Source organism: Sciurus carolinensis, chromosome 10 (assembly GCF_902686445.1).
Source record: "Sciurus carolinensis chromosome 10, mSciCar1.2, whole genome shotgun sequence".
NCBI classification, from domain to species: Eukaryota; Metazoa; Chordata; class Mammalia; order Rodentia; family Sciuridae; genus Sciurus; species Sciurus carolinensis.
In genome coordinates, this window is record NC_062222.1 from 43,759,633 (window position 1) to 43,776,091 (window position 16,459).

Here is a 16,459-nt window from a genome sequence, read left to right on the forward strand (position 1 = left end):
TAAGTCCGCCTATATATCATTTCTCATTACTTAAAGTTACATAGCATTTAAGAGTACTTCCCATGCCTTATATGAGTTTTAGTACCTATACCTCTATACCTCTCAAAAACTGCCTTTACAAGCAATTCCCAATCTCAGAGTGAGACCCTTTTCTCCCAACCTTTGGATCTCCTTAGCAATACTTGGAATGCATGAGTTGCTACTATATGTTCTTCAATTCTGCTCTTACTATATACTAGGCACTCAGTATTGCTAAGTATTTATGAATTTCACAAAGAAAACCAGACAGGCACTCATTAGCTAGTCACAAGAAACCAAGAAGCAAAAGCTAATTAAAATCACATAAGGAGAGAGTTGTATTCGCTTTGGTGTATGGATGATATGAGCAAAGAGAAGCCTTACAAAGTGTCAGAGATTAATATTCAGCAAGTTTTGAATAGAAGAAACATTATATGCCGGGAGATTAGAGAATAAAGCACAAAGAAAAGAGAAATATACATTTGTTCCCACCTAATGAAGAATAAAAGTGGAGATGGACCTATCAGGAAAGAAATGTGTGTGTAGAAGAAGAAGTGAAAAGGCAGATAAAAGTACCAAAGGAGATCTCCAAAGTCCACATACACAACCTTCTCTCCTTTTGTCAAGATTCTCAAGTACCATTGTGAGGGGGGAGGGGCAGGGTAATTTATAGAAGATCACTTTGCACACATTTGTTTGGTTAAAAGGAAAAAAAAAGAGCCACAAGCTTTGAGTGGGATCTGAAGTTCCCATTTAAGGAAAACTGGGAAAGGAGTCAGGAAAGATCAAAATGACTAGTTAGAGGACTATTGAGTAATTTTTATAAGCATCATGAATGTAAAAATTAGAAGGAAAAAGAAAATCTCTTAAATAATTTTAGTTTTTGTATAATTACAGAAAATAAAATTCCAAGAGTAATAAATCCATTGTATGCTACAAAGAAAGACATGCCCAAATAAAATAAAATATATTTTAAAATTCACACAAATAAATAGTTATAAAACGTTAAAGTAGACTTCGTTTGTTCAAAACCTAAAATAAAATGCTGATGGAAAAGACAATTCTTCGACATTTTTAAAAAACCTCCTTCATGCTTTCTCACTAGCATCATGAGGACTGAAATTTTGTGGCTAATAAATATTTAGAACAAATACTCCAAATTGTACTGGATTCTAGCCTCAAACAATAATTTATTTATGGAATTCATAGCATGCTCTTTGTAAGGCTGGGAAGCAGAGGTATATTTAAATTTGCATAATGTCATTGCAGTCTTTAAGAAATAAGCTATACAGTGCTCAGAAAGACACCAGGGAACGATTTGTCTTCACTAGGCTCACAATTATCCTACTCGCCATAGACCACATGGCCATTGCTTAGTTACAAAACTTCTGGCAGGGACAGATTGTTATGAGGAATATTCCCCTGAGTGTCTTGGGGTTTTGTTCTTGTTTTATTTTCCTTTTAGTGTTTCATTTGTTTTTTGTAGATCAAGGAAAATTTTAGTGTCCTTTCAACAGGTTTTTTTTTTCCCCCTCTATGAGGCAGCTTCACTAAATAAAGAAAATTTTAATAAGAAAAAAGAAATCTATTATCCTAAAGTTCAACAAGCTAACTCACTTATGTCTGAATGCCTGGTGTGTTAGTAGTTTTTTAAAGCAAAACAAATGAACGTATACTATTCATTATTAAACCCTATCTCTGCAACAGAGAAGGATGCTCTTGGGGTAAATATATAATTTTACGCTGTTAACAAATTAAAGAATTCCTTAATACATTATATTCCCTTTTGGTTTCTCATCTCATTTCTTGGTCTCTTTAGGACCAAGAAATGAACATATGAACATATGAACATATGTTCCATATTAATGAACCAGAATATGTATAATTTTATTATGATGGGAAGTCTAAAGAGAAGTCAGCTCTTCGCACAGAATGAATGCTGTAAGTCCCATAAAGACAGGGACTTTGCCTCCTTCACTGTTGTCACTGTTGTCTTTCCAATTCCTTCACATGAAGTAAATTCATCAATTTTCCTCCCAGTTATGAGATATCCACCAAGTGCCAGGAACTAATCCAGACACTTTGAACAAAACAAAGCCCCCTTCTCTCCTGGAGCAGATGTGGAAGTGCAGTGACATGGAAACAGAAACCACAATTAAATAAATGAAGGTGTCCTAGCGGTTCTGGAGGCAGGAGGATTGCAAGTCCAAGCCAGCCTCATCAACTTAGCAAGAGCCTAAGTAACTCAGCAAGACCTTGTCTCCAAATAAAATATTTAAAAGGGCTGGAGATATGGCTCAGAAATTAACACCCCTGGTACCAAAAAAAAAAAAAAAAGTGGAATGTGGCTGGTAGTGACACAAAGACAACCCAAGAAAGTAAGTGACAGTAGCAATGGTGGCATTTCAGACTGCAGTGTTAGGACACATCTCTCAGAAGATATGTATATATATATATATATATATATATATATATATATATATATACATACACATACATACAGGGAGCCTGAAAGGAGTCGGGGAGTCAGCCAGGACTGTGTTCATGCAGAGCATTGCAGACAGAGGGCACCTGTGTGTTGAGGCCCCGAGGGTGGAGGAGCACGTGTTAGACACTTGAGCGGTATCTAGGAGGCAGAGAAGAAAAGAGTGGAGGGTAGGGGGGGAGTGATGCAGGATGACAGCTGGAGCCACCATGCAGGGTCAGGCTCTTGCCAGATTAGATTATGGGTGGGGAGTTTATGAACTGAGATGGGGACTTCATGTTTAAGTGCAGAAAAAGCAGTGAACTTTAATGTGTGATATCATTATCATCTTCGGTCCACTTTTATGAACTGGATCACTCCTTTTTCCTTGCCCATCCACATTCTAACTTATTTTTAATATGAGTCATCCGTTAGAGCTACGTGCAGATTAAAAAAAAAAAATCAATCCCAACATTTATTACTTCCATAAAAATTCAGGTAATGGAAGGAGAAATCTTCCCTTTGCCATAGCTTCATTGTATTCATTATGCTAACCTCTTGGAATTCAACAACACTGCTTCCACCAGGGTGGAAAAACACAATGATAGGAATTTGGCTAATTTTTCAGGACTCATCGTTGCATTATCCAGCCAAAGAAAAGTGATATGAAGTCTTTGCTAAAAATAGGTGATGATTCTTATTACACCAAATCCACTCTCCTAATTCCCTCAAGGTTAAGTGAACTAGAGAGTGTCAGTGAGACTGTAGAAGAGGTAGCAATTACAGTTTTAGTTTTTAAATTTCTATATCATGGTTAACTCCAAATGAATAAAGTATAACCTAAATTTCCACATACATCCAGAGCCTGGTAGCAGGTGATGGTCAAAGCAAATAGACTGCAAATGTGACTAGGATTCCAGAAACATCAAAAAATAGGGCACTGGATAAATCTCTGAACCATTCTGTGGGTGTTCTCATAGTGAAACGTGAAGGGTTTGAACTAGACTCCTTCCAGTTGGAAAATGCTATTTATCTTGGAACCAAATATCACATATTATGAGAAATGTCCAAATTAAGAATGAGAAAATATAATAGATTTCAATAGAAATAATTTTTTTTCTTTTCTTTTCTTTTCTTTTTTGTTTGTACCGGGGATTGAACCCAGGGGCACTTAACTACTAAACCACATCCCCAGCCCTTTTTTATATTTTATTTAGAAACAGATTCTCGCTGACTTCCTTAGGGTCTTGCTAAGTTGCGAGGCTGGCTTTGAACTTGCAATCCTCCTGCCTCAGCCTCCTGAGCTGCTGTGATTATAGGCATGTGCCATTGTGGCCGGCACAAATAATGTTTTTTCCTCTTTATAATTTGATAAAACATGCATTTCAGAAACAAAGGAAACTGTGTTGTTGAACTTGCCAAAAAAAAAAAAACAGTTTATAAATTTATTTGCATTATTAAATGCATATGATTAGTAATACTATTTTGACAAATTGATAATTTTCTGTTTTCTCTTCCCAGTTGAGGAAACACTCCCCGACCCCCTCTCCTCTCCTTTTCTCTTCTCGAAACAGCTTTGCTGGATTCCCTAACCATCAAAGAGTCCCAAGGTTTTTTATGTCAAGGGTTGCTACACATTAATATAAAATAATCCAAATGCAAGAGGGGACATTTAGATGCTCTAAAAGTCTACCGAAGAGAGAAATAGGAGAGAGGAAAAAAGCCATCCAAGAGCTGTCAGCATCAAAGTGGGAAGCTTAGTGCTATGCTATTTAAGCATTAATTTTCATATCATTGTTGACATTTTAAAATATAAGGCTTTTCTCTCTCTTTCTCTCTCTTTTTTTTTTTTTTTTTTTTTTTGGTAGTGGTAGTTCTGGGGATCAGTTGGGGTAAACACTAGTCAGTGCCTTGGAAAGTTTGTGATTCCAGAAAGTGTGGTTACAAGGACTTTAAAGAATGGGATAACAGAGAAAATGGAGAGGGGAAACTGTCCACTCCCTTCTCTCTCTCTCAAATGTGTAGATGAGGATCAAAGCAGAGTGACCTTGGCTGTAAACCTAGAAAACATCGGAAGAAATCCACCTGTGCAGGGGACACACAACCCACCCTCTCTATGTCCCTGCTTGTGGCCCTCCTCTGTATCCCCGCCTGCCACTTGGAGGAGCCTGTGAGTAATAAAGTGTCCAAAACCTCGCCACTGGGGACTCCAGGTGCTTTCACTGGGACTGGTAAACAGTATGCTCTGGGCCTTTGCAGCCCTGGGGTTAAACAGGATCTAACCCAGGATCCCTCTCATGCTAGGCAAGCATGCTACCACTGAGCTACATCAATTGCTAAACCAATTCTAATTATCTTTTCTTCCTCTTTGTATGTGAAGCCCCTCAAAAGCTATGGCTCATATCAAAGTACCTACAATATATTTATATGTAACACAGATATAACACACAGGGAAGTACAGAGGTGTTTATAAATAAATAATAGAATGCCTCATGATAATGAATGAACTATAAATACTTGTATTTATTTCAGACAATCAGGTCCTTATAAAGATAAGTGTTGGGGCTTAGAACATGACACCCTAAAGTACGATGCCTTGGCATGACGAACACTTAGAACTGAAAGGAGACTGGAAGGGCCTCAGAACCTTCTGACCTCATATCCTCTTATATCTATCCCACCTTCTCCCCCCACAGAGATTCATGGAAACCAGAATTCCTCATTCCAAGAAGGATCCTAGAAACTAGAAACCCTCTTCCTTAAAGCAAGCCATGAAAATGTCACTGTTTCCATTGAAGACCATCATCCCACCTTTCTTCTTTCTCCCTTGGAGATCCTCATTCCAGAAGGGTTCTGTCCCATAGGTTGGGGGTTTCTACACAGAGAGGCTGAGAAGAATCTGAACAGACATGCCAAGCTTGCCGCTTTCCTCATTTTAGTCTTTTATACCATTAGATCACACCTCTTGTTCAATCACATTCCCACACAACTGTCTACTCCTCATGGAACCTAATCACAGAAACAGCTTTCCTTGGGTCCCTGGTCATCATTTCTGAATACTCCCACGTCTTGTACAATTTTGCGTTAGTTATGTTTTCTCTTGTTAGCCTGTCTTCCATTACAGGAGTGTCCACTATGACCCTTACGATGGATGAGGACAGTTATCACAACCCCTACAATAGCAAGTTATTTCCCAAGATTACTTTCTTGAAATTAAAAAAAAAAAAAATCACACAAAATAGAAAATGGGAGATACAATCCAAAAGGAATAAATACAAAACATCCAAAACACTTTCCTCTCTGCTCCTCAGGAATCTACAATTTGGATTAGATTTTTTTTTTTTTTTTTTTTTTTTAAAGAAATGAGGCATGAAGCATGACCTGGGGCCATCAGCTGTTCCTCAGCTGAGGTCAGCACTCACTATTGTCAGAATTAAAGCAAGGCCTAGAGCTTCTGGGCTACACAACCTGCCAGTCTTGCACCTCTGCTAGAAAGCATGGCTTGAGTTTCTCATCAGTCAATTCCTTTATTGTGCAAACTTCTCAACTTCAGTAAATAGAGAGGGGAAATTCTTTTTTTCATGTTTTAGTGGTGCATTATAGTTATACATAATAGTGAGAATCATTGCTACATATTTGTACGTGCATACAATAGAACAATATAATTTGGTCAGCTTCATTCCTCGTACTACCCTACCCCTTCCCTCCTCTCTCCCACTTATCCCCTTCCTATATTCTATTGGTTTCCATTCTATTTTTTGTGGGAATTCTTTTTCAAAGTTACATTGTCTTGAAAAAAGAATGTTAGGGACTTGGTATGTAACTCAGTGACTGACCACATTCCTAGGGTGCATATGGCCCTGGATTCTATATCCAGCACTTAAAAAAAGAAGAAGAAGAAGAAGAAGAAAATTGGAAAGTGAGAGTGTGAGGATACATAAGATTCAGTCAGTGGAATAAGTGGCCAGTCATTTTGTAGAATTTGGTCTCTGTTGGGTGACAGGAGAAACAGGAAGTTGTTAAACACAATTTGCTAGTACTAGTTTTAAGTCAAGTTGGCCTGAAATAGATGGATAATCTAATAAGTAGTAACCATTTTTAAAAAATGAAACAAAAAAAGCAACTAACTTTGAAAGAACTATGTCATTTGAAGCTGATGTCCACAAGAAGAAAAAGAAATATCTGATATTCTAAATGGCCTTAATTTGAGAAATAAAGAATGTTTTCTGTTTTGTTTTGGTACTGGGAATTGAACCCAGGGGCACTTTACCATTGAGTTACATACCCAGTCCTTTAGAAAAAAAAAAAAAAAAAAAATCTTTTGAGTCACTCCCTAAATTACTGAGCGCCTCACAAAATTGCTGAGGCTGGCCTCAAACTTGATCCTCCTGCCTCAGCTTCCCGAATGGCTGGTACCATAGGCTTGTGCCAGTCGCCACTGTGCCTGGCTTCAATGACAGTTTTGTGCTGGGTGAGGTGAAGCACACCTGTAATCCCAGCGGTTCAGGCAGCTGAGACAGGAGGATCACCAGTCTCAGCAAAAGCCAGGTACTAAGCAACTGAGTGAGACTCTGACTAAAGAAAACACAAAACAGGGCTGGGGATGTGGCTCAGTGGTTGGGTACCCCGAGTTCAATCCCCAGTACCCGCCCCTACAAAAAAAGAACAATTTTGTAAAATACATTTGGTCTCTATTAAAATCAGAGAATGATTCTGTAACTTCCAGAGGAGCTACTGAAATTCAGTGATGAGTTTGCATGAGGTGGAACAGCAGAGTGATGTGTCTTTTCTATTGAGAGTTGCCTTAGGGTGTGGATTCACATCTTTACTAGAACATTTTTTGAAATTGTAGTTTTAAGGAGCAAAAGGACAGGAAAATCATAGGAAAAAATCCAATAGACCTGTCTGATACTAAATTTTATTGCAACATTCCCTTCTTCTTTTAGATAATAACAATATCTACCCAGTGCTTTATTGTAGTGTTTTTCTTTTTCTTCTTTTTTCTTTTCTAGTGCTAGGGATTGAACCCAGGAGCACTCTGCCATCAACTTACATCCCCAATCAGTCCTTTTTATTTTTTATTTTGAAACAGAACCTCCCTAAGCTGCTGAGGTTGGCCTCTAACTTGCAATCCTCTAGCCTCAACCTCCCTGTTATTGTTTACAAAGTTATTCTCACTAGTTCATTTGATATTCCCAAAGGCCACCCATGAAGTGCACAGGTGTACATTAGCAACATAGGGTAGTATTTAAAAATGCAAACACTGTCTTATTTGCTCTCCTGGGATACTTACTCCCTTAAACCTTTCAGATTTTAACACCCCAAAATGTCCCTTTTTTCTGTGAAGTCATCCATGGTGACTCTGCCTAAAATTACCAACCATACCCATGCTTGCTTGGTTCCTTTTCTTCCTAGGGCTGACCACTGTTATATACACTATATTTTCTTTTTAAATTTTTTATTCATTCCTCTCCCTTAACATAACATAAACCAAGTCAGGGCAGGGGTTTTGTTTATGTTGCCCACAGCTTACATATCCAGCATTAAGAAAAAGTTCCCAGCACATGATAGGTGCTCAGTAAATACTGTTTTGGGGGCGGGGTTACCAGGGATTGAACCCAGGGACGCTTAATGTTGGATGACAGGCATGTGCCACTGCACTGGCTTCAGTAAATATTTTCTAAATGAATAGATTCAAATTGTTCTTTGTGCTCGTTTTTTCCTCTGTAAAATGTTATAACAGTTACTTCACTTAAGGTTATTAGGAGGATTCAAGCAGCTAAGACATGTGAAGCACCTAGCACAGCATCTGGCATGTAGTAAGCATCAGTGTGCACCATTATTGCCTCCATCTTTCAGATAAGTAGACTGAGGTTTAGAAAAATTAAATGACTTTTGTCACTAAATACTCATATTTAGGTTCACAACCAGGATCTGGTTTGATTTCCACTGTAGCACATTTTTAAACAGAGATTATCCAATTACCATAAAGATTCCCCTCTGCATACCAAACTTACTGCCGAATGTTTTAGAATAAAATATAAAAATAGCTACTATTTATGCAATGTTTACCAGGGACCACTTTGCTTTCCATATTTTCCTTAGTATTCCTTACTGACCCCATGAGATCAGTCCTCTCATTATTCTCATTGATAAAATCTGCAGTACAGAGATGTTACAAAACTCGATCAAGGACCCAGAGCTACAAAAGAGGCAGAGTTGGGATTTGCACTAAGGTTCTTGCAATTCCAGGGTCCTTAAGCGCCAGCCTCTGCCCCCAGTGGCCCACACCCAAACTTCCTCCATCTGCCATTGCTCTCTACTTTTCTCCCCACAGAGACTGTGAGAGGCAGGGGGTCTGCCCTAGGTTCACTGCAGGGGGTTCTGATTCTGGGTGATCTGTGCGAGAACAGAATTGTCTTGTGCTACCAGAAACCCTTGAACTCACACTAATGGCCCAGCTGAATGATGGGAATGTGGGAAGGGAAAGAAATGCCATGTTCAAAGAATATAGGGCACTCTGAATTCTTTCTGTTGTATAAAAGGTTCTTTTCATTGGGATTTAAGAGAAAAAAATAATCCCCTCCAGTCTCTGTGCCTTTGAAGGGTTTACATCACTGCTTCTCACATTCCAGTAATTCAACAGAAACAGCTGTCCTACCGTCCCCGGCGTGAAGCCCTGAACTGTATTCCAAAGAACATGCTCCGTGTCTTTATTATTTATTAATTATTGCTATGGTTCCTGACTTCTAATAAGAGAATATCAGCCTAAAAGAGCAAAAAGGAAGAAAATTTGTTTATTTTCTCTATTTCCCTAACACAAAGCAACACCCTCTAAATTGACTTCTACATTATTCCCTCCATTTTTTCAAATACATTCATCAAAGTATTTTCTTGCTTTAACAGAATATAGAACAGAAAATTTTTTTACCATTAACACTACTGCATAAGTGAAAGTGTAGGATCTTCTTTGGCTCAGGGGGTCAAAAAATATAAACAAAAAAATACAAGATAATGAAAGTAGAATTATGATTTTAATATCATAAACATTTACAATAATTTCTGCACAGTTGGTATCAATCTAATTATGAAAAACTAATCAGTTACCCATGGCTTCTGAATCATAGCAAGACCCATGTATCTTTCATACAATACACAACCTCCAAACTTTGAAGTTACCCCTTGTCTATACAGCTGTACTGCATTTATTAGATGATAGGGAATGGCTCCTCAGTCGAGACTTAGTTTAGAAATAAATCCATCAACATACATATATTTCGGTATACTTAAAATACATGTATTATTGGATTTTTATAATCATAACAAATAATTTGATTAATAAAGATTTTACATGAGTGCCTCTTTTAGCAAACAAAATAATCAAAATTTCTCCCTAAAACATAAGATTCAAAACCAAATTCTAGGAAGTAGTGAAATTCTGTTGCATATCATTGTAATTTTATCATGTATACATGGTTTCTCTTTTCTTTCTTTATTTTTTTCTTAATACTGGGAATCAGACTTACAGCCTTACACATGCTAAGTAAGTGCTCTACCACTGAGCTACATCCCTGTGATGGGCTGACAGATCTGACTCCATGAGAATGTTATAGGCCAAACTCTAAGGGAAATGACTGAACAGACTACATTTCGCTCTGAGACTCCATGTTATGTAGGAAATACGTTTCTCCCATGGGAACACCTGCCTCTGTACCCATCATCAGTTACTTAGTGTGACATGTTTAACAATACAGAATGATAATTCCTATGTAAAGAAAAATTGCTCTCTTTTGATTCCTATTGCTTCTAAACAATGTACCATGTGAAAAGTGATTGTGTGGATGTTAGTAACCATTCTTTAGTTTGTACCTAGGTAAGGGTCATTTTGACCCACTTGCCCCTCTCTGTCGATGATCTCATGATGTTAATATGTATTTTCAAATCATAGCAACAGACACTTAGGATTAATGTAATTTTCAGTATAAGAACCCCTACAACCCGATAGTCAGGGCTGTTCTCCCAATAGTCATTTTTTGGGACATTGTGTGAGACAGTCAGCTGGCCGGTTTAATAAAGACTCTCAAATTTGGACTTCTCAGTGGTGATCGATCTGTTCTGAAGTTGAGTCCCATAACAATCCCTAGCTCTTTAGATGGCATTTTTTTAATGTCCAAAATAATTACTATTGTGTGTTCATAAATCACTTACCTCTTATTTTTAAGATTGAATCTATTCTTTCAAAAAATTTAAAACTAATATGAACAAAAATGGTTATACTTGTTCAATTGTTAAAACAAGTATAATAAGTTTTATGGAATATTTTATGTGCATGTTATTTTACCTGATTTATTTTTATCAAAATAACAACATAAAATGAAAGAGTAAATAACCTTGAACTGAAAGAACCTTTTTTGGAAGAACAGACTTTATAGTCCCAGAGCATGTTTTAAATGCAAAAGGTATCACAACATGGATGTGAGGGTGACCTGGCTGTGACATCTGTCACCCCATTGATCTCTAGGGCTGAATCGGCGGATCTGGTTGGTCAGGTGAGTGTACCCTTTCTCCCTCACTGCTTCAAGTGTATGTCCCTCAGTTTACGAAACCACCATCCCCTATACAGAGGACTATTATTCGGTCAAGAGCATAGGAGTAGCTGTGTCCCCTGCTGGAAACTCCAAACAAGCTCTCAAGGTCTGCTCACAAGTTTATTTACATGTGTGATTAAAAAACATGTTCTCATGGTGGGAGGGAAGCAAGAACGAAGGAAGAATGGATTGTACAGAGGAAAAGAGGAGTGAGGGAAAGGAAAAATAACAGAATGAGACAAACATCATTACCCTGTGTACATATATGATTACACAAATGGTGCAACTCTACTTCATGTACAACCAGAGAAACGACAGTTGTACCCCATTTATGTACAATGAATCAAAGTAAATAAATTTTTTTAAAAATGTTCTCCATGTATCTATTTCATGCTATATGTGTAGCAATTGAGAATTGGTAAGACGTTTAATTATTACTGAGAAATACAAACTATTTCAATGATTTTCTTAAAATAAAAATCACCTTGCAGTATTTTTTTGGGGGGGTGCTAGGGGATCGAACCCAGGGCCTTGTACTTACAAGGCAAGCACTCTACCGACTGAGCTATCTCCCCAGCCCCACCTTGCAGTATTTTAAACTAGCCTATTTATACAGGAAACCTGTACATACGTATTTTTAAATATGTGTACCTACCTCTTTAATTGCTGCTTTAAGTAAAACATTTTGAAATCTATCATAAATGCTCAAGAAAAATGATGGGTCAACTTAGATGGAAGGGAAAATAGATGATCACAGAGGATTTTAGAATTAACCAAAGAAATTCATATTATTGCAAGAATCAGCAATCTTTCAGGATCCATAAATTAATTCTACTTAGTCATAACCTGAGGAACAGGAAGAAAGTGAAAAGAACAGCATCTCCTACAAGTAAGTCTTTTAGGAAGATCTAAAGGGATGCAGTCGAATCCCCTGGCTGAAATGTGGTCAAGGACCATTGGAGAAACACCCCTGTGCCTCGTGATCCTGTGCTTCTCAGAACAAGAAGAAGAGAAGTCACACACATGCCAGCATAGGTATATTCCTTAGATTTTGCTTTGGGTTGGTCATGACTATGACCCTGAAAAATCATCCCATATGCCATGTTTAGCAAAAGTGCAAAGGGATACTAACCCTACGTCTAAACTAAATTTCCGAACTGACAAGCTGTCAAATAATAAAGAATGACTTAATTTATCTTCCACTCACATCAGCTCTTCTCTTAAGAGAATGTGACCAACTCCTGTGACATTGATTCTTAACACAGTGGTTCCTTAGAGATTTTGCTTCAAAGTAAAACCATGCATTTTAATTGTAAACTGGTATTTTGATTGATGGTCAATGACTAATACCTCTCAAAGCATGGTCCATACTCCAAGATAGACTTAATTTCAAATTTTCTCCCAATCTCAACCACTAGCTGTGTAAAACGACTTCCTGTCAAGTGGCCTGGGTGTTTTATATCATTAATTTCAGCCAGTTGCCTCAGGCTACAGAACACTGGTCTTGTCAGTTTAAACACAGAGACATCAAAATTGACTGACAACTAAAACTCTTTAAAAATGGAATGTACTAAACATTTCATCTTGCTATTTTCAAGCAGAATATAATCAAGAATTGTAATGAATGCCCATTCCTTTCACACATATGACTTTGAACTTTTCTTTCTTGTATCCCATTAAGTCCACATAAGAAGAATGCCTAGACAACCTTTGCTCTTACATCCACCACATCCAATTATTCTGAAAATGAATGTTTCCCATATCAGAGGATCAGGTTTGATGGGTCATTTGACACTGAAATAAAGGTAGGGAGAAAAAGCTTTTCAGAGCAATTGGTATGAACCCATGGCATCACTTACCACTGGTGCTGAATGTCTAGCTAATAGAAACTTCCATAAAACTGCATGCTACAACTAAAATTCAACCTTCACTAGCCAAGTTTTTCCAATCCATTCTCAAGTGCACTTGAAACAATCAGTGCATTAAAAATCCATATGAAAATCTGCATGTTAATGGAGATGCAAATACAAGGTTTGGATGGAGTCCAAATAATATGGGTTTCTAAAAGATTTATGTTGCAGCATACATACATGGGAGAAAGGTTAACTAAAGATAGAGTCCGCATAAAGTGTATTATGTTGTAATTTCTACAATATTGGAGTAACTTTTCTCTTTTACCACAAGCCAAACTAGAGGTTTCAGCTTTGCAGAATTTTCTTATCAAAGATCATAATATGGGTCTGGGGATATAGCTCGGTTGGTAGAGTACTTGCCTCACAAGCACAAGATCCTGGGTTCAAATCCCCAGCACCGCAAAAAAAAAAAAAGGTCATACTACATATGTAGCACTCTGGGATTCATCTTTTGCTTTTTAATTCAAAAAAAAATTTGCACAGTTCATATCATTAACTATAAAGTTCACAAAATGAAAAGTGAGTTAGTTTCTATTTACCCAAGATATTTTTTGAAAGTGAAATGTGTGCCTGGGAAAATTAAGATATAAAGTGTACTCAAGGACTATGAAATAATTTCAATATTAAGCCAAATAAAACACAAAGAAAGTCTTGCACAGAGGTCAAAGATTGGCAACAAAACCTTCTGAGGCACTTTTTTTTTTTTTTTTTTAAGTGGTACCAGGGATCAAACTCAGGGCCTTGTGCTTGCGAGGCAAGCACTCTACCACCTGAGCTATCTCCCCAGCCCTCTGAGGCACTTTTAAATTAAATTAACAACTGTTCATTCACTGAAGGTAACCACCGAATTTTTGGAGGTAGTATCACATTTCGGAGGGTGAACTTGTTTAGGGAGATGAAGTGAAAGTGATGATAAGAATGATCATGGGAAACCCCTTCACCTGCTGGGGAGTGGAGTCAGGCTGCGGGTGTGGACAGGGTCCCCAAGCACTCCACGTGAATATGAGGCAGGGCAACCAAGGACGACCCAGATCCTCAGCCTCACACTCAGAAGGCTGGGGTGCCAGTAGCAGCAAATCGGCCTCTCCATGCATTCTTGTCTTCAGTACTCTCCACAGCCTGTCCATCAAGGAACCTTTCCAGCAGAACATGGAGGTGGTCTCCAAAAACCAGAATCACCTTCCTTTCCACACCCCCGCCTGGGATCCATTTTTCTACTGGACAATTTCATTCCTTTGGGCCTTAAAGGCAGTTCTTTTAGGAAGGAACAAATCCCATGTTGGGAGAGATGGGTCAAGGCTCTTGGTACAGGAAGTGGAGGAAGGTATTCCACAGCAACTAATGTCTCTGTGAGCTTTCTGTCCCCGCTCAGGGCAGAGGAAGAATGGGAGACATCGGGAAGAGCTTCCCTGGAACTGAGAAGAGGTGGGAGGAGATCTGAAAGAGGAAAGGGTAAAATTGCCCAAAACACTGGGACAGTTGCATTCCACCAAAACTACCTAGTCTCTCCATTTGGCATGAGTTGCCAAGCAGAATTTGTTGACTAAAGAATCTACAACAGTTTGTGTGCCCTGGACATTGAAAGTGTCCACAGAAGGGTCTATGCTGCAGACATCAGAAGAGACTCATAGCTGTCCTTGGCCTCCCCAGCTTCTCTCTGCCTGTTTGCCCCCAGTAAAAGGTAACTTGCCATCTGCTAGGAAATTTGGGGAATAAAACAAAGCTATGTGAGAATTTTCTGATGATTATCTTGAATGCTTTTACATCTTTTTTTTTTTCCCCTCCCTGGAAAAGTTTGTTTCTTGTTGCATCATTATTGACTACTCTATCAGTAGATTTTTTTTTAGGTGCTGGGGACCGAACCCAGGGCCTTGCACTTACAAAGCAAGCGCTCTACTGACTGAGCTATCTCCCCAGCCCCTTAGTATCTTTCTTATTAAACATTTTCTGGTGTCCCCAAATGTGCCAGATGCTATTCATCAAACCTCTTAAATTTAAACTGAATTTTCCTCAACATCAATGAAAACATTAATGAAAATATAAAATATGATGGAACAAAGAAAGGTCATACAACTGAGAATTCAAAACCTATAAAATTGTTATGATACTTTACAACTTTTTTTGTGAAATGGCATTCTACCTGACAATGATTAAATTACAAATTGTATGGAGCATGGCACAAGCTTCAGAGTCCCAAGTATTTTTATTATCCATTAAGTAAAATTAAAAACAACAAAACTGCAGGTAGGAAAAAGAGAAACTAATAATACTAATATTTTAAATGACCTTAAGACCATATTAAATCAGAACATATAATTCAATAATTTAAAATTCAGTAAGCAGCTCATCAAGGGCTACATATGTGATCAGGAAAGAAAGACCCTTTGAAATTTCAACTAGTCAAACTAAAAAAAAAAATGTTCACACTATTTATTTGGGGTTCTGAATTAAGCCTATTCTCATCTTTCATTTAAACTTTATCACAATCTTGAATATCAAGTATTATTTTATCTTCTAACAGATAGGAGAAAATTAAGATTAAGATTAAGAGACAGTAACAGCTAGAATCCCTGTAGCTCAGGAGGCTGAAGAAGGAGGATTGTGAGTTCAAATGCAAGCCTCAACAACTTAGCAAGGCCCTAAGCAACTCAGTGAGAACCTGTCTCTAAATAAAATACAAAAAGGGGCTGGGGATGTGACTCAGTGGTTAAGCACACCTGAGTTCAATTCCCCAGTACAAAAAAAAAAAAAAAAAAAAAAAAACAGAGAGAGAGAGAGTAAGGATTTGCCAAAAGTCACACAACACAAATATTATGTGCAAGAGCTATCTAGAACAGTTTTTTTTTTTTAAACCAGCTCCATGAATAATAAAATACTATAGGATTCACAGCTCTAGAAACAGTATCTCCCAAATTCAATCACTATGACAAAAGTATTGGCTTCCATATATTTATAGCACTATGTGATGGGTAGAGTACTAAATGTTTTACATTCATTTTCAGCAACCATATATTTCTTATTTAATTGTCACAATAACTTTGAGATTTTGGGTGAACTAAAAAAAAGTCTCTGACAGCAAAACTGTGGATGAAACCAGGAGCCAGGCATACACCCTACAGAAGGCCTGCAGCACCCAGCACCCAGCAAAGGGTCTGGAGTTCCTCAGAAGAAGCACAGCAGTTTTAAGAACTGGCAGATTCCAGAGAGGGCCAAATAATGCTATCTCAGGCAAGTTGTTCAACTTCACCCTGTCTCAGTGTCCTTACCTGCAGAATGGGAACAATAAAATTCTTTTGAGTTGTCCTAGGCAATAGAGTCCTCATACAATTACTGAGAAGCTTAAGTGAGTTAATAAAACTCTCACAACAGTGATAAGCACATACTTCATTCTCAAAAACTGCTGGTAATTGTTCTGTCTTAGGGCCATAAGCAGTTTAGTCTTGTCAATTACCCAGCCACCCTGTGGGATCTTCAAA

General features: G+C 37.9%; 1 protein-coding gene across 1 annotated transcript in view; it reads right to left on the bottom strand.

The window, feature by feature from the left end:
• The window catches only part of Ank2 (ankyrin 2), a 555,326-nt gene that overhangs the window by 360,059 nt on the left and 178,808 nt on the right, over positions 1 to 16,459 (bottom strand). The window lies entirely within an intron of this gene.